General features: G+C 47.3%; 1 protein-coding gene across 2 annotated transcripts in view; it reads right to left on the reverse strand.

Annotated features, from left to right (window-relative positions):
• LOC135898663 (uncharacterized) overlaps positions 1-15,788 on the reverse strand; it is a 264,427-nt gene that overhangs the window by 224,833 nt on the left and 23,806 nt on the right. For both annotated transcript variants that reach the window (XM_065427740.1, XM_065427739.2), the window contains exon 2: positions 6,392-7,348. The gene's annotated coding sequence lies outside the window, so the exon portion shown is untranslated. The remainder of the gene's footprint in view (positions 1-6,391; positions 7,349-15,788) is intronic.

Consider the following 15,788-nt stretch of genomic DNA (forward strand, 5'->3'; position numbering starts at 1 on the left):
AGCCTTCGCTTTGCGGCACGCGACAAAAGTGCGCGACTGCTGCGACGAGCCTAAGAAAGAAGACGCCCGAGCTGACATGCGCCTTCTTCGTCGCCCGCCTCCCGCGCGAAGCGTTGACGACAGCCATTTCAACGACAGGCGGAACGAGGGGAGACAGGGAGCCAAGAACTCGAGAAACAAACGAAAAAATATGCGAAAAAACAACCACAAGAAGAAAGAACATGCGACGAGCCGTCGGCGGCTTACGGACAAAAGCCAAACTCATCGTGACAAAGGAAAAGAGACGCGGATATTCGCGTCCGTCTGTTTTCGTGCCTGGCGCCGCAGAACAGACGACAATGAGGAGCCGGAGCGCAGAGCGCTGAACGCTCATGTGACGCGTCGCTCATTGTCGAGGGGGCGGAAATTTTTTTTCTGAGTCAGCAGTCATCGCCTAGCGTCCGATGTTCGACAATATGTTTTGTCACAAACAAGGTGAGGGGGAGGTCTGAGAGGAGACGGGGCGTTCCCTTAGGTGGCACGGCCTATACGTTTTCGCATAGAAAAGAAAACTTGAAGGCACGAAAAAAGAGCGGAATCAACGACGTCAGTGTAAGAACACGAGCAGACGATGAGTGCGGCACCAGAGTCATGGAAGGCACAGAGGAGAGCGCACGCAGGGGTAGTACGTACAAGCACAAACAGGCAACATTTAGTAAACAGGTACTGAAAATAACTCTGAGAAGTTTCGCAGACGAGTGGACAAACATTTATATATATAAGAGCTAACTACTGAACACATAACTACATACCGTGGTTTTGTTTATTAAGTGATGGCATCTTGGGAAACAGGCCACCGAAGGGCCGGCTGTGCATATCATACGAAAAAAATTGCTACAGCTACAAAGGAATGTAGGACAATAAAATCGGCAGAGGCATTAAGACTGCTCACGAAACGCGAAGGCATTGCACCGTTTGTAGACCTGGGGAACGTCATGAACGCGCTCATTTTCGCGTGCTCGTGACGTGGCGTCACCTCCTCTCCTCATTGGCTGCGCCGTCACGTGCCCGATGACGCACTCACTAGGCCACGCCTTTAGTCAGCCAGATGACTGCTACGTGACGTGAGCAACGAGGCACGCACATCTTCAGTCAGCCAGAACCGCGGAGCCTCCGCGGCGTCGGGAAAGCATTCTTTCTTTCTTTCTTTCTTTCCTTCTTTCTTTCTGTCTTTCTTTCTTTCTTTCTTTCTTTCTTTCTTTCCATTGCTAGAAATACAATGGCGTGGGCTAAGACAAAAGCTGCAGTGAGGCAGCTTGAGGTGCCCTTAGCCCCGTGTTACATGGTGGCAGTGAGTCGCGCAATCAACCGTATGCAGAAAACATCGCATATAAGTACGTCTGCTCGTCTTGGGTTTCCGGTGGCCCGGGTTCGATTCTCACCCAGACCGAAATGTACCAAATCTACTTTTCTAAGGAATTAATTTATCTTGTTTGCTGGAACCTTCGCGATAAATTTGACGTCAATTCGAGCACTTTACCGATAAAGCTGTCTATGGCCACCCTCCCGAAAAAATCGTGGCGGCGAACAGAAAGCGCCTTGCGGCAAAGCCAACTTTCTCCCGAGTGCTCTGTAGCTCTCAATGTAATGTGGGTATCTAGCAAAAAAAATCATACTGAAATTAGCCGCTAAGACGACTCTAATGTTACGCCGAGTTTCATCTACTTTTCATACTTACGTAGTTCACAGCAAAATTGTCAATATTGTGGAATTCCCGTCTGCTGTCAATGCATGGGCTTCTACGGGAAGGAAACGGACAGCCCCGTGTTTGCCGCTAGAAGAAAACTGTAGTCCTCCCATGATCCCACGAGATCACCAAACACTACAAATTGGGAAGGGCCCATTTCCCCCCGGCACACTCCTCGTTAAATAGACGGCAAGCGACGGCATGGCGCCTCTTACAAACAGACACATATCCGAACCCGGTGGCCTACCACCGCTACTACCCGGACCTTTACACGGATAGATGTAGATTCTGTGAAGAAAGGGCGGACCTACAACACATGGTATGGGCTTGTCCTCGTACACCCATACAGAATAAAATAATTAAAACCAGAGAGCAGTGGGAGACCGCGTTGCTCAGCTGTGCACCGGAAGACCAACGCAAGGCAATCCAGCAGGCCGAAGATGCCGCCAGGGCCCAAGGGCTCGAGGCCGTCATTTAGGTAGAGGCCTAGGTCTCAAATCTGCTGTGCACAAATAAAGTTTATTCCTCCTCCTCCTCCTCCTCCCATGTTTCGTTGAGCTAATTAACCAGTAACTACGCTCAATCGCAAATTACGTCGCCGCGGAGGGCGACGAGGGCACTGTTGCACTTTTTAAGGGCAACAGAATTGGACAAGCAGCTGTGGCCTGAACACACGTTTATAGTGCTGCAAGTACTACTGCGCTGTGTGGTCACGGTATGCGGTGGCAGTATTTGACTGCGATTGTGTGTCTATGCTCCTTTCTTTATCTCTACCTTGCTATCCCTTCGCCTCCCCTCTCTCCCCAGCGTAGGGTAGCAAACCGGATCTACCCATCTGGTTAACCTCCCCGCCTTTCCCCTTTCTTCTGTCTCTCTCTCTCTATAAACAAACGTGCTTTGTTTCGTGCATTTCCTTACCCCCGTATTCAGAAATGCAACTTAAGTTGAAGCCATTGCTTGACTTGATCTAAGTGACGCCTATCGTGAACGCGCCGAACGAAACGCAGTAAGCGTCTTTGGGCAAGTTAACGCCAGGCGTCATCTAAATCAAGTCAAGCATGAGCTTCGACTTGAGTTGCATTTCTGAATACGGGGGTTAGACGGCGTCCCGGTCAACGCCTATCGTGGCTCGCGTCGGGGCCTCGGTTTAACGGCCGCGCTCCGTCGCAGCTGCGGCGACAACATCTGCGGCTTTAGAGCGGTGTGGTAAAAGCCCTTCGGTGATAGCTCTGTGTATGTATGACGTAGTGCGTGACGTAGTGGGCGACGATATTTCTTCGTATTTTGCATACGTTATATAAACATAATCACATTTATTTATTTATTTAAAGCTACCTTACAGACCCCTAGAGGCAATGTGTAAGGGGGGGAGAGCACGCTCAAAGATTATAACATACAATAATTAGAATACGTATGTGGATACACGTACAAGAAACGCACTGTACGAAACGCGCTAACGTATATACAGTGATGTATAGTCACGCACCAACAAAACCCCTACCAACATAATTTATAACGCCATAGCAGCTTCGCCGGTCAATCACGTTTACAGTATGGAATGGCTGCTCAATTGTTTATTGTTTCTTTTTTTTCGTGTTTTTGCTCTCTGCGACATCGGCCATTTCCGGTACCATCTTTCGGTCACGCCGACCACGACGGATTTTTCGCTTAACGGAGCACATAACTCTTTCGCCTCAAAACTTGTTCGTTTCAAACGCGCTACACCGCTTGACATTCGGGTGCTAGGAGAACCCAAATGGATGGCGTATCTCCGCAAGTTATGTTCGAGTTAGGCGGCGCGAGTATAAAATTTTATTCTTAGGTTTTTTTCCCTAAGTGTGCAGTAGCTGATGCAGACGATAAACAATGGAAGGCCCGCTAACTGAGTGCTCAATGTGCTTTCCTTTGGTGCTCGTTTGTATGTGCTACGCTACCACTGCAAGATAACAGGTGCAGAACAAGACGTGGCCGATGCGCAGCACATGTCGGGGAGGAAAAAAAAAAAGAAAACCAAGAGCGCCTACGACAAGAACGATCTTTATTCCGGGCCGTGGGCACAATAAAATGTCTCGCGTTCGCGTGAGCTCTTCGCTTCTCTGCGGTGCAGCTGTTGGCCTTTGTGCGGCAGACCCGAAGAATGGCGATTATAATCTACGCATTGCATTATACGCGCAGCCGCCGTTCATGTACAGGTGCCGGGGCTCCGTTGCCGAGTGTTCCCCCAAGTTCTCGCCTGGACTTAAAACCGCAGTCACGCGCTCTGCACCGAGTTGCGAATTTTGTGCAAAACGTGCGGGCAGCGCGGTTCAGAAAAGCAGTAACCAAAAAAAAGAGCCGAGGCTGCGCTATTTTCTGCCAAGCTGCCGAATTTCTTTGTCTTTTTTGGGGACAGACGAGACATGTGTACCAACTACGAGCATGGGCTGAAGCGAGCTCATGGCTTTGCTTCGCACCTGGTGCTGGCACTAGCCATCTTTCTTTCTTTCTTTCTTTCTTTCTTTCTTTCTTTCTTTCTTTCTTTCTTTCTTTCTTTCTTTCTTTCTTTCTTCAAAAGGTGACAGGAATTCTTGCCGCAAGCTCAAGAGTTATGCGGCTGACCTCAGCCACATCCTCCTCTGTTCTCGTTGTTATTGTCGTTGTTGACAGAAAAAAAAGTTCGAGCTGAACCCCTTCAGCGATGAATGTTGACGTTAATGCGATTAGTATTGAAGCAACGTGGCGACGCACCGCATTGTCACCCAAACCCGCCAAACCAACCACGCGTGAGGCACGTCTGCAGTCGGGTTCCTCTCTGGCACTTACCGCCGAAGACGCCACGCTGTCCCGCGCAGGCAGCGTGATCGCTGAGTCATCGCTGAACAGCGGCACTGTGCCCAGTGACACCTACCCAGTGACCCAAGTTGTCGTGAGAGTGAGAGAGAGAAAGAGAGAGAGTCGTGAAGAGGGGTACGTGCACAGTGACTACCAAGCTGGTCCGAAGCGGTTAGCGTCTAACCTTGCTCCTCAGCGCAGCAGCCCGATGCTGTGGACCGTGGACTAGCCCCGTGACATCAAGTTAGCGGAGGAAAACGGCTAGAGGCCCAACCCGACAAGGTCGGTTACCTGGAAGCGCATACCGTTCCCAAAGAATGCCAATCGCAAAAAAAAAGACTTCTTCAAAGGCGCGTGCTCATGGCTGATAAGCGCCATGTCACACGCAAGAAAATGCATAAACAAAAAGTGCGACTTTGCGGAGCTGTGGCGAGCGGATGCGGAGTTCAGAAGCCTTGCTGAGCAGTTGCAAGGCAAGGCCGACTTTGGCCCGAAGGCATTTAGCCGCTCATTGTCTTCGTTTTGTCTCATTGTCTCATTATCTACGAAGCGACGTCCTGGTGAAAAAACCACTGTCCAAGTACTCCGTACTGATGGTTAACCAGCGAAGCTGAACGTTGCGGCCCCGGTGTTTATCATTGGGTTAATCCTGTCGGTTCATTAAAGGACGGCTTCGCAGGCTGCCGGATCCTCGGTACGCAGTTGCCGCTTCCGCTCGGCTGCACGAGCCTGTTCTTGTGTCCGGGCTGCAGCACCGGCACGGCGTAGACGAGCTCGTTCCCGGTTCTGCTCGCGGCGTCGCTGATCGAAGGCTGCCTGCTCCTCAGGAGTTACGTACGGCGCGTAACCTACCCATTTCGGAGCCGGAGAGAAATTGCTGTGCGCGCGCTCGGCTGCGACGGCTAGCAACGACGACAATACTGGCGCCGATAATCCAGCACACCTAGATAGCACAAGCTCTTTTCACTTCGACCCATAACGTCATCTTACTTGGCCCGACTGCCATAGAGTCTCATGGGGATGCTCCCGAGTAGACAGCAGTGATTTTGACGTCACCGCTTTCATCGCGCCAGCCTTGTCAATGGAAATTTCGGGCCAGGTAGCGTGACGTCACAGATGTGAGTGAACCGGCCTTGTCCTACTTAGGTGGTGCTAACTAATCGTGTGCTCTTTTTTTTTCTTTTTGCGCATGCGCATGGGAATGCGCCGAAGGAGTTTTCGGCGTACAGGCTACCGACAGACGGACGGACGGACGAATCGGCTAGCTATATACAGCTTCGCTGTAAAAAGCGAACACGATATCCATCGGGTCTTTGAGGCAACACTACATGATACCGACGCAATACCACGCGATATGCAATATCGCTTTCTCGAAGTTCAGAAACTGCGAAAATTCCACTGCTGTCTTTCGCGTCACTACCTTCGCTGCTATATCAAAGGCAGTCAATAGTTTAAGCATTCAGAACGAACCTTTGTTATAAATTTGTGTGCGCAGGACTTGTTCGCATCGTGGGTGATGCCACACACTTACTCAGTTCGGAAAGAATATAGAAAATACAGGCTATAAAAAACAAACAAACTGGCGGAATATTACCATAATATGTGAATAAAAGTCTGAACGTGCTATAAAGCACAATTCACCAAAAGCTCAAGCTAGCACATCGTACGTCGCAACACAGCTCTTTCAACCGCTATCCAAGTTATAGCGACCCAGCGAACTGAAGGCACTCGGAAAATCCTCGCACTGGAAAACGCAAATGAGCAACCTGTTCCCCATAAAAGCACGCTCAAAAAGAAAGGTTTCCTAACGCGTTTGCTTCGGGCGCCGTAAGAGCGAGAGAATATTGCACTCACCTCCTGCAACTCTGGCTTCTCCACAGCGCGGAAGAAATAGGCGACGAACCCCCTTTTCTTTTTTTTCACACCGTCGACTCCACAAACGTCGCAGCTCCGGCTAGCCGCATTCATCCGACAGACACTGCGATGCACATGGTTCCGGCGAGGGAGAGCGTTTAATAACCCAACGCACGAAGTCGGACGCCGCACCTCCGGCTAAACCCGGGTTCTTCGAGGCGAATTCCGTCGGAACTTTCACACCACTGCACACATTCACTCACACGCGCACCGCACGCGGGCGGAAGAAGCACAAACCCACACACACCCACTCTGGTAAGCACTCTCTCGACGGATCAACTCGGTGCAGCAGCAGAGGCGTCGCGTCGGGCAGGGATTAGCGGCAGCGCGGCGGTGGATCAAGAAAACAGAGCGACATATCACGTCGAGGGATCATCGGCACGACTTGCGGGGACTTGCGGGGGAGGCACGATCGATCGTAGGGAAGGCCGTTCGCCAGAAGCAGACGCCGCAGCTGCCCCGGCACACCGCTGCAGAAGGCGGCAGCAGCAGACGACGACCGACGACGACTCGGGCAGCACACCCGCTAGCAGACGAAGAACGCGTAGACCCACGGCGCTGCGAGCGGCGGCAGCATCCAGCCCTGGCGAGCGGAGTGGGCAAAGCACGGCGCAGCGCGTGCTCGTGGGCGTCCGACGCCGGCGGCGTCCGCGATCCGACTCTGCCGCAATTTGACGTATTTTTTTACCCCCCACACCGACGCCGGCTGCGCCAAGAGGATGGCGGGCGAGAGCGGAGGAGGATCAGCCTCTTTCGCCGGCCGCCCCCCTTTTGTTTTCGCTGTTTGCTCCGGTCCTCCGTTCACAGCATCACTCGGGATCCTCGAACGTCATCAGTCGCCTTGCCCTGCTCCTACTCGAACACGCCAGCATTCTCGGAAACTAGCATTCGCCCCGTCTGCGTACAAAAAGCAAAACGCTGCACTGCTTCACAAACAGTAAACAGACGGAAAGTTTGGATCAAACTTTTGCTACTAGATGGCGCGACAATTTGTGAGCACCAACTTTTTACCCCTAAAGTTTGTTGTACTTGGAGTGCGAGATTTGGGGAGTGTTTTCCGTCCTGCATGATTAAAGGGCTCCGAGCACCATTTTCGGCCTTTCCCCACGCCCCGTTTGAGTAGCGCTCACCGAACAGTGGTTCGTTGGCCGAGCGGACGGAGCGCGGCGCGGCCATCGCCCGCAATACGAATACGTCATAGATGCGTGCGCGGCCGCTGCAGAAAGCGTCGAGGTTAGGCAGGAAAGGCGCGGATCAAGTCAAGTGGACGGTATACGCTTGTGCCGTTGGCGCGGGAAAAATGAACGTCGTCTTCTGAATGCGCGTAGACGGTGCGAGAAAAAGAGGGTTATTAGGTACTGAGAACGCAGGATTGCAGCTTATGGAAAGAGAAGAAGGCCGTTAGTAGCGTTTTTATTGAAGTGTGCTGCCGAGAGCTTTATCTCAATTTCGGAGTAATTTGAAAGGAAGACGCAAAGGGCACATTCTTAAGCTTGGGAGAATTTACAGGCGTTACAGACAACGAAAGAAAGCAGCTTGGTATAGGGTTTAACGAGCTTATTATTCGAATGAGTTGTTCATTCATCGTCTTCGAAAGGCAGTGCTAACGGAGGGGACCAAAAGAAATTGGAGCAAAATACGGACATGGCGCTGGGTTGCAATTGAAACATTTACTGAAGCAATTCAATTACGTATAAGAAGAAACCACTGGTGACACGTGACACTAGTTTGAAATGAAACCCAAACAGCGAAAAAGAAAACACGGCTATCTACACGCACACCTGTCCTGGAGGCTGTGACGTGTGTTGGTAGATGCGTGAAATGCGATCACGGTTGTTTGCTCTTGTTTTTTTCTCACGCTAGTTTTCTTTAGTTGATTCGCTCTATTTGCTGTCTTGTACATATTATTGTGCTATTATCTTGTGCTGCTGTCGACCAAACCGCGAAGGTCTGTGAATGTTCTTGTGCTGCATTCGTTTGCAGGATTTACGCGTGTTCTTGCCTTACAATGCACTCGGTCTTGTTGTTGTCATTGTTTTTTTTTTGTGCTTTCATTTTTTGTCTGCTCTCCAACGAAGAGAGTCCCTACTCACCCCCGTTCTTTTATTTTATTTCCGGATTCTGCTGGCCGTCTTGATAGTAAGAGGGTGGACACATCAAATCACCACACAACGTTGAAAAATAAAAGTAAGCACGACATCTAGAAAAGAAATATAGCAAATAAATGACAATATCTAGGACAACGTGTAGGTTCACATCGTAACAATGATAATGCGCTTGACGTATCGTTGCACATTATGCAGAAACACCACAGGATGCCTTGTAGAACATTTTGAGATTTCCTGCATGGTGTTCAGAAGGCAAATAATTTTAGAAAATTCTTTACCAGTTTGTTCGAACGTTTCCATTCTACTGGAATCTAAAACGGCCACTCGTGGTAAACAGTCTCATATTTATTTTTATTTTTTGCGGAAAAAAAACTTATATACGTACACATAAATAAATGCGCGTGAAATTGCGAACGTTTATTGATTTCTTCCTACCCGCCGTGGTTGCTTAGTGGCTATGGTGTTGGGCTGCTAAGCTCAACACCATAGCCGGGATGGAATCCCAGCCACGGCGGCCGCATTTCGATAGGGGCAAATTGCGAAAACACCCGTGCGCTTACATTTAGGTTGCACGTTAAATAACCACAAGTGGTCCAAATTAGTCTGGAGTCCTCCACCGCGACGTGCCTCATAATCAGGCAGTGGTTTTGGCACATAATACCCCATAATTTTACATTTGATTTCTAACATCTCATATTTCAAGATTTCGGGAAAACAATGTAGGGGGTGACGTTAACTTTAGGTAGCCTCCTGGCAGAAAGGAGAAAGAATAATCTCTATTTATACAAATGAGCTGACTGTGAAATCTTCCGAGGTGGGCAGCGTCCCTATAGTCTAGGATGCCGTGGAATAATTTTAGGTTCACTTCTCTTCTGGCGTTGGGCTAAGTGTAGGCAATTCAAGCAAGGGTCCCTTCATTTGAGGCGCCGAGGGCTCGTTTTATATAATGCAAATAATAAGAGCAGGTAAGTAAATAACTTATACTCGCACTTCGTCCCCATTTGTCCTCGCCGTCTATTTTCCTGCGTTTTTCTGGTTGTTTCAGCAGTGCGTTTCAAAATATACGGCTTCACCATCTGCGTTGGTTGCTCCCTGAGTGCACCATACAAGATTAAAGATTAAAAAGCTCCTTCGAAGAATGGCCAAAAAAAAATAACATAAATTTTCGTTCGCGATTAACAACGTGCCAGCAACCGGTCCACCCACTTCGATCTGAATTCGTTCTTTCAACTTGCTCTCTTCCATGACAGCAAATATATATATATATATATATATATATATATATATATATATATATATATATATATATATATATATATATATATATATATATATATATATATATATCGCATACACCATTTTCAAATATACCATTAATATGAAGAAAATCGAGGCCTTTCCTACGGCAGTCTTGAATTACAAGGAACTCTTGCTGTAGATGTCACGAAGCAAGAGATAACACAAACACGGCTAAACGTTGTAGGAGTGGAATGAGAAAGCCGTGCAAGTGGTGTAACAAGGAAATAAAGCAAGCTCTATAATGGCGTAAGCAGGCGCCTGGGAGTCATCAAAAAGCCATAAATTTGGCATAACGTGAAGAATAGGTTGCCGCTTCGATAGAAAAAGTACCGGGAAAAGAAAAGTGTGGTTACCGCACTCAAAAAGAAAAGTGATTACGTACGAGTGAAAGCTGGATGCAAATGAAATTCGCAAGAAAATATACATAAGCGCACGAGAAATATTCTTGAACCACGTAAGAGCACTCGGATCTCCATCTAAAAATTCCCGAACGATTTTAAGGGAACATCATCGAAGGGGACGATGCGCTGCGCCACATCACGGACATTCTTAGGGATAACTTCGGCAAGAAAGAGTGCATAGTGCAAACTCAAGCAGATCATGCAACACAAAAGCCTGAGAGATCAAAATTTAGCGTAGAAAGCTTTTTACTGCAAAAAAAAAAGAAAGCTGAAGAACATACCCCTAGTAACACGGCCACAGGACACGATGAAATCCCAGCATATCTAATCAAACATCTGGGTACAACGAGCAAGTCACTGCTGACTATTGTCATAGAGCAAGTGATTAAAACGAAAAATATTCTGCTTGGGTTGTGTAAAAGAAACATGAACCGTATCTATAAGGGCACAGATGCTAAGGATAAGACGGGCTCGTACAGGCCAGTTACAGTAACGTCAGTGACATAAAAGGGCCATCATTTCTTAGAGTTCCGGTATTCTTAAAAATGGCTTCTTGTAGATAACGTAATTCTGGTCCTTGAACTGCATTAATCGAACAGGCGGACATTATTTGCAAGAGATATCGAAACACATATTCCACTAATTAAGAAGGTCCACTAATTACCTTCCGAAATAATTACTATACGGTACATATTGCAATTTACGAATTGTAGCCTGGGAGTTTGCAAGACGTATCCACTTGAAACGAAACTTCAGGGTGACAGTAGTTTCGAGATGTTATTTCCTAAAGTGTGGGACGAAATACATGGGCATTCCAGTTACTATTGTGCTGCAATGCAAAGAGCCTTTTGTTAAAAAAGTGATTGGAACAATAGTGCATTTTTACGGCAAGTTTGATGGAGCACATCTCCGGACTGGTATCATTCTGGAAATGCATAAAGCGCCATTTTATACATTGAAGCACAAAAGTAGCTGAAACATCCATGTATTTCGTCCCACACTTTCGGAAATAATATCTGGAAACTGATTCCATCCTGGAGATTTTCTTCAAATGGATACGTATCTGTAAACTCTAAGGCTTCAATTCGTAAATTAAAATATTTGACGTAAGGTAATTAATTAGGAAGTAAATTACTAAATTTTTGTAAATTAGTTGAGCACATGTTCTGATTTCTATTGCTAGTAATGTCCGCCTCCTTGAATAACCTAGCTCAAGGACAAGAATAAGGCGTCTGTCACAGGTCATCTTTAAAAACATTGCGGGAAACGTACAAATTATCGCCCCGTAAAATGGCAATTCAGACCATAAAATTAGAGCTGTTAAAGCGGGTGGACAAAAACTATATACTTGGTGAGCTACAGAATGGGTGTACACCAGGCAGACGCTTAGATGATAATATATTTTTACTAACGCAAAGCATAGATATTTCAATGCTTCAGAATATAGCTGTATGCATAGCATTTCTAGATATTAAGGGAGCTTACGACAGCGTAGACAGATAATTGCTATCGGATATCCTCAAGCACGAGGGCATAGACGATGATTTCTTGAAGCCGCTGCGGGAGATATATAGAGACAACCGAATACACGTCGTATGTGAAGACTGTCAATGCATTGAAATTGTGGAAATTGCCCGAGGCCGGGGACAAGGGTGTTCTGTCTGCATCGTTGTTCACGATTTATGTTAACGCCATAGAAAGACGACGGGAAAGCAACGAATCAGTTTTTGAATGATCTTACATCCGTAATGGGCAAACGGTGCAACATAATGTCCCTCAGCTGATGTGTGCAGAAGACACTAGCGAAAATGCGATGGTTTTACAGAGGCTTGCGAATTTAAGTAGAAATGAAGCGATGAATCTAGGCGTTAAGTTTAGCACTCAGAAATTGGGAATTATGATCTTTACTGAAGACAGAAGTAATGGCGCTACATTAATTGAACAGGGAGCAATACCCATTGCCAAGCAATATAAATACCTGGGCGTTTACTTATACGAAGGAAAGGCATACTCTAACCACCCACCGAAATAAGCTAAAAGTTAAAAGGAAGCGGAATGCAGCACTGACTATATATACATCACTCTTGGGCTACAATAATTACGAGGCGGTGCGAGGAATTTGGAAAAAGTGTAATTGTACCAGAGCAAAATGCAATTGTGTGCTATAAATCAGAAATATTGTCGGAAGTGAAGGTTAACCTGAGGGTGGCGTTCCGACCAGGCCGTGCAAGGGGACACGGGTCGGTCTTCTTTTGAAGGCAGTTCAGTGGAGAGCAAGACCAGTTTCGAAGGAGGACCAAGGAATATGGATGAAAAGAAATGCCCGAAAAAAAAAGGTGCCACAAATATCTGTACCTCAAAAGTGTGGACTTAAGGAATGGAGAAAGGGGCCGAGAAAGCTGGCGACTAAGCACAGGGTAACTGAAAGTATACATATAAAATCAGGAGTCGGGAAAAAAGAGAAGCAGAGAGAAACAGAGATGGCAAATTGGATGCGACGGATGGAAGCAAAAAAATTAAGACCGTCTGGGTCAGCATCGTGGAACACTGCTATATGTGTTCGGCATGGTTGTAGAAGAGCGCGAAAAAAATTCGAGTTGTGGCCAGACGCGCATGCCCTCGCTTCTCGCACGAGAAAGGAAGGGAGCGCGAGATGGAGGAAGAAAAAGTGAAAAACGATAAAACAAAAAAGGAAAGCAAACAAAAACAAAATGAAGGAGGCCTAATTCCGCGTGAAACGGCATTAAGACCCCACGAGTACCTTGCTGACTTTCTCAAATTATCAATGTTTTCTATTATTTCATTTATTTACGTTAACTTACTTTATCAAAATTCTTCACACTACTTTCATCATACGTCTAAATTACAGTTCTAGTCTCACGCTCCACAATTTAAATCTAGTTTGGCTTTACTACTAAGCATACGAAAAACCGCCTGCTTCTTGGCCAATCCTAGTGGGTATGCGTCACTGTCTGGGACACAAGACAAGACAAGACAAGAGTCTAGCGCACGCTCCAGTCTTACGGACGCCAGTCTCAGTTGTCCCCGCGTGGGTGCACTTTAATCCCTTCCTTCGCTGAAGGGAGGGGTGGGGGGGGAAGGGGGGGCTAGAGACTAGGACGCCCTCCCTCCCCCCGCCAAACTTCGAATCGGCGACGCCTCACAAACAGCTCGGAGCTTGCCAACTCTCCGCGATTTCGGGTGTCCCGCGCCGTAAACAACCAGCTCCGGGGGGTCCGATTAGAAGGCCGCCTCTGTCGCCCAGCCTGCGCTGTGAGCCGGGGCGAAATCTGACATCGCGAAGGCTGCCGCCGTCCAGACACGAGGCGCATCACGCGCGTACTGCTGATTATGGCGAGGAGAAAGTCCTGCGACTAAATCTCCCTTCCCTTCCCGTAATAACACCGCGAGACAGTCGCTAACCCAGCCTAACCTAACCTACAGCTTTTCATTCCCGAAATCTCCCTACACATTGCGGATTCATAAACGATTCTTCCTTTCTCCTTTTCATCTGTCTCGTATACTTCGTAGCACTTCTTTCATCGAGACGACTTGTGGCTTTTTGACTATTCTTGCCTGTGTTCCCGCGGTATCTCGTGTAGAAGTAAAGATTTGAGACAGCCTACCGCGGACGCAGCAAGTTTACAACTCAACTGGACACGCGCTCGGCTAAGTTGAAGGAACATTAAAGAGAAGAATTTAACGTCACCTAACCAAACCTCGCCAGCCTTCCCGACATTCTACGCCTATTATTCAGCGAGTAGGTCGTACAAGTGTTTAGCAGCTGGCAGGATTTTGTGAAAGGAGAGGCCAGAAAAGAACATCAGAACTATCAGAATCACAATCCAATTTCCAGCAAAACTCTCCCTTCGGCAAAGTGGCGTTAAGAATATAAACTGTCTGGAATTAAACCACACATTTTAGAATGTTACCCACGTGTCACTCATCACATGATGTCACGCATGACATCACAGGGCAAAATTTAAATTCGGTGGCTCTCATTTCGTTCTCTCGTGGCGCCGCCAAAACGTGCGTATAGCGCTCGTATATCGACGCCGTGATTAACTGTCATGCGCATGTTAAATTCGCGCGCACATCAGACATAAGGATCACGGCCCAAATTTTCACTGCATATTAACCGATGCCACTCTCAGCTCTATGAAGACGGCGGGCAAACACTCTATAAACATTATGTAACGTCTGTAAATACGGAAAAAGTGAGTATACAGTAATGATTTTCAAAGCTGCGCTTGGGGCTTTTTTCAGCTTTCTTTTCTTTTTCCCAGTACTTTCACTCCCCTTCCCTCTTCCCCAGTGCAGAGTAGCAGACTAGAGCGCACTAGCTCAGGTCGACCTCTCTGTCTTTCCTATCAATAAATTCTTTTCATTCTATATTATTGAGCTTTGATTTGAAAAGTGGAGCTTCTTCAGGACGTTAGACCAACTTCCTCCGTGTTTGATGAACTACGGCTGACTGGCGAATGCGTTACCCGGGATGTCAACCTTTGGCCAAAGGCACACGTCGTACTCGCCTCCATTTGTCGCGTGCCGTGGGCAAGTGGTAAACGTATCTGACTAAGCTTAAACTGGAAATTGATACAGAAACAAAGGATCACGTGGCACTCATTTCCGAAGCTCCTAATAAAGCTACACAATTCAAACACTGGGTGCACCCGTGACCTACAACGCTGCGGCCATTTCCTTGATGAGTCAGCTTCCGTTAATTTGACCCTGATGGGACCGACGAAAATTATCCGGCTGGTTCAAGTAAACTGGATGCAGAGAAACGAAAAACACAGACACACACACGCACACCGCTGATTCATTTGGCAGCCTTTGCGCGAGGAAATGGCACTAAATCTCCTAAACATAGTATAAATCTAAAGGGCACCATATTTCTGAAGGGGAAGCAAATTGGGCAAGGGTCGAATATGTGTAGCACAATGGCGACCGGTTTTCTTAAGTTAGCTTCGCCGCACGACCTTTTAAAGTTAGCTTTGCCTTTATGCAGTACTGTTATGCGGCAAAACATACAAACGCCGCGATGACGGCTTTTTTGTTTCGTGTAATCGATTGCACCGTGCACACAATTTTCTGCCTAACTTTCCTGACAACAACAACAACAACGCTGCTACTTCGGTTCACACAGGTTCCAACATCTGCGTTGGATCTTTATTAATCTCTTAGCAGTTTCAACGTGAAAAAGCTATGTGTATGAAGTGTGGGAAGCCGGACACGCGGTAGAAGGGAGTGGGAGAGCTTAGAAAATCGCGTATATATAGTAAAGCAATAGCGGCTGCGTGGTAAACTAGGTAAGGGTGGTTCATGCTGTAAATCAACTATGGCACCAAAATGGTTACTGAAAGCGTTAGCGACGTCCTTGGGGTCGGTTAACTGAATTGTAAGGGGGCTGACGCATGATGTGCCATTAACAGTGGTACTAGTGTTTAAAAATTATTCAATAACTTGCCAGTTTCGTCTGGTGTCGTTTCCATTTGGTCTAATCTTCTTCTCGTTGTAATTACGCTT

Source organism: Dermacentor albipictus, chromosome 8 (assembly GCF_038994185.2).
Source record: "Dermacentor albipictus isolate Rhodes 1998 colony chromosome 8, USDA_Dalb.pri_finalv2, whole genome shotgun sequence".
In the NCBI taxonomy this organism is placed as follows: Eukaryota; Metazoa; Arthropoda; class Arachnida; order Ixodida; family Ixodidae; genus Dermacentor; species Dermacentor albipictus.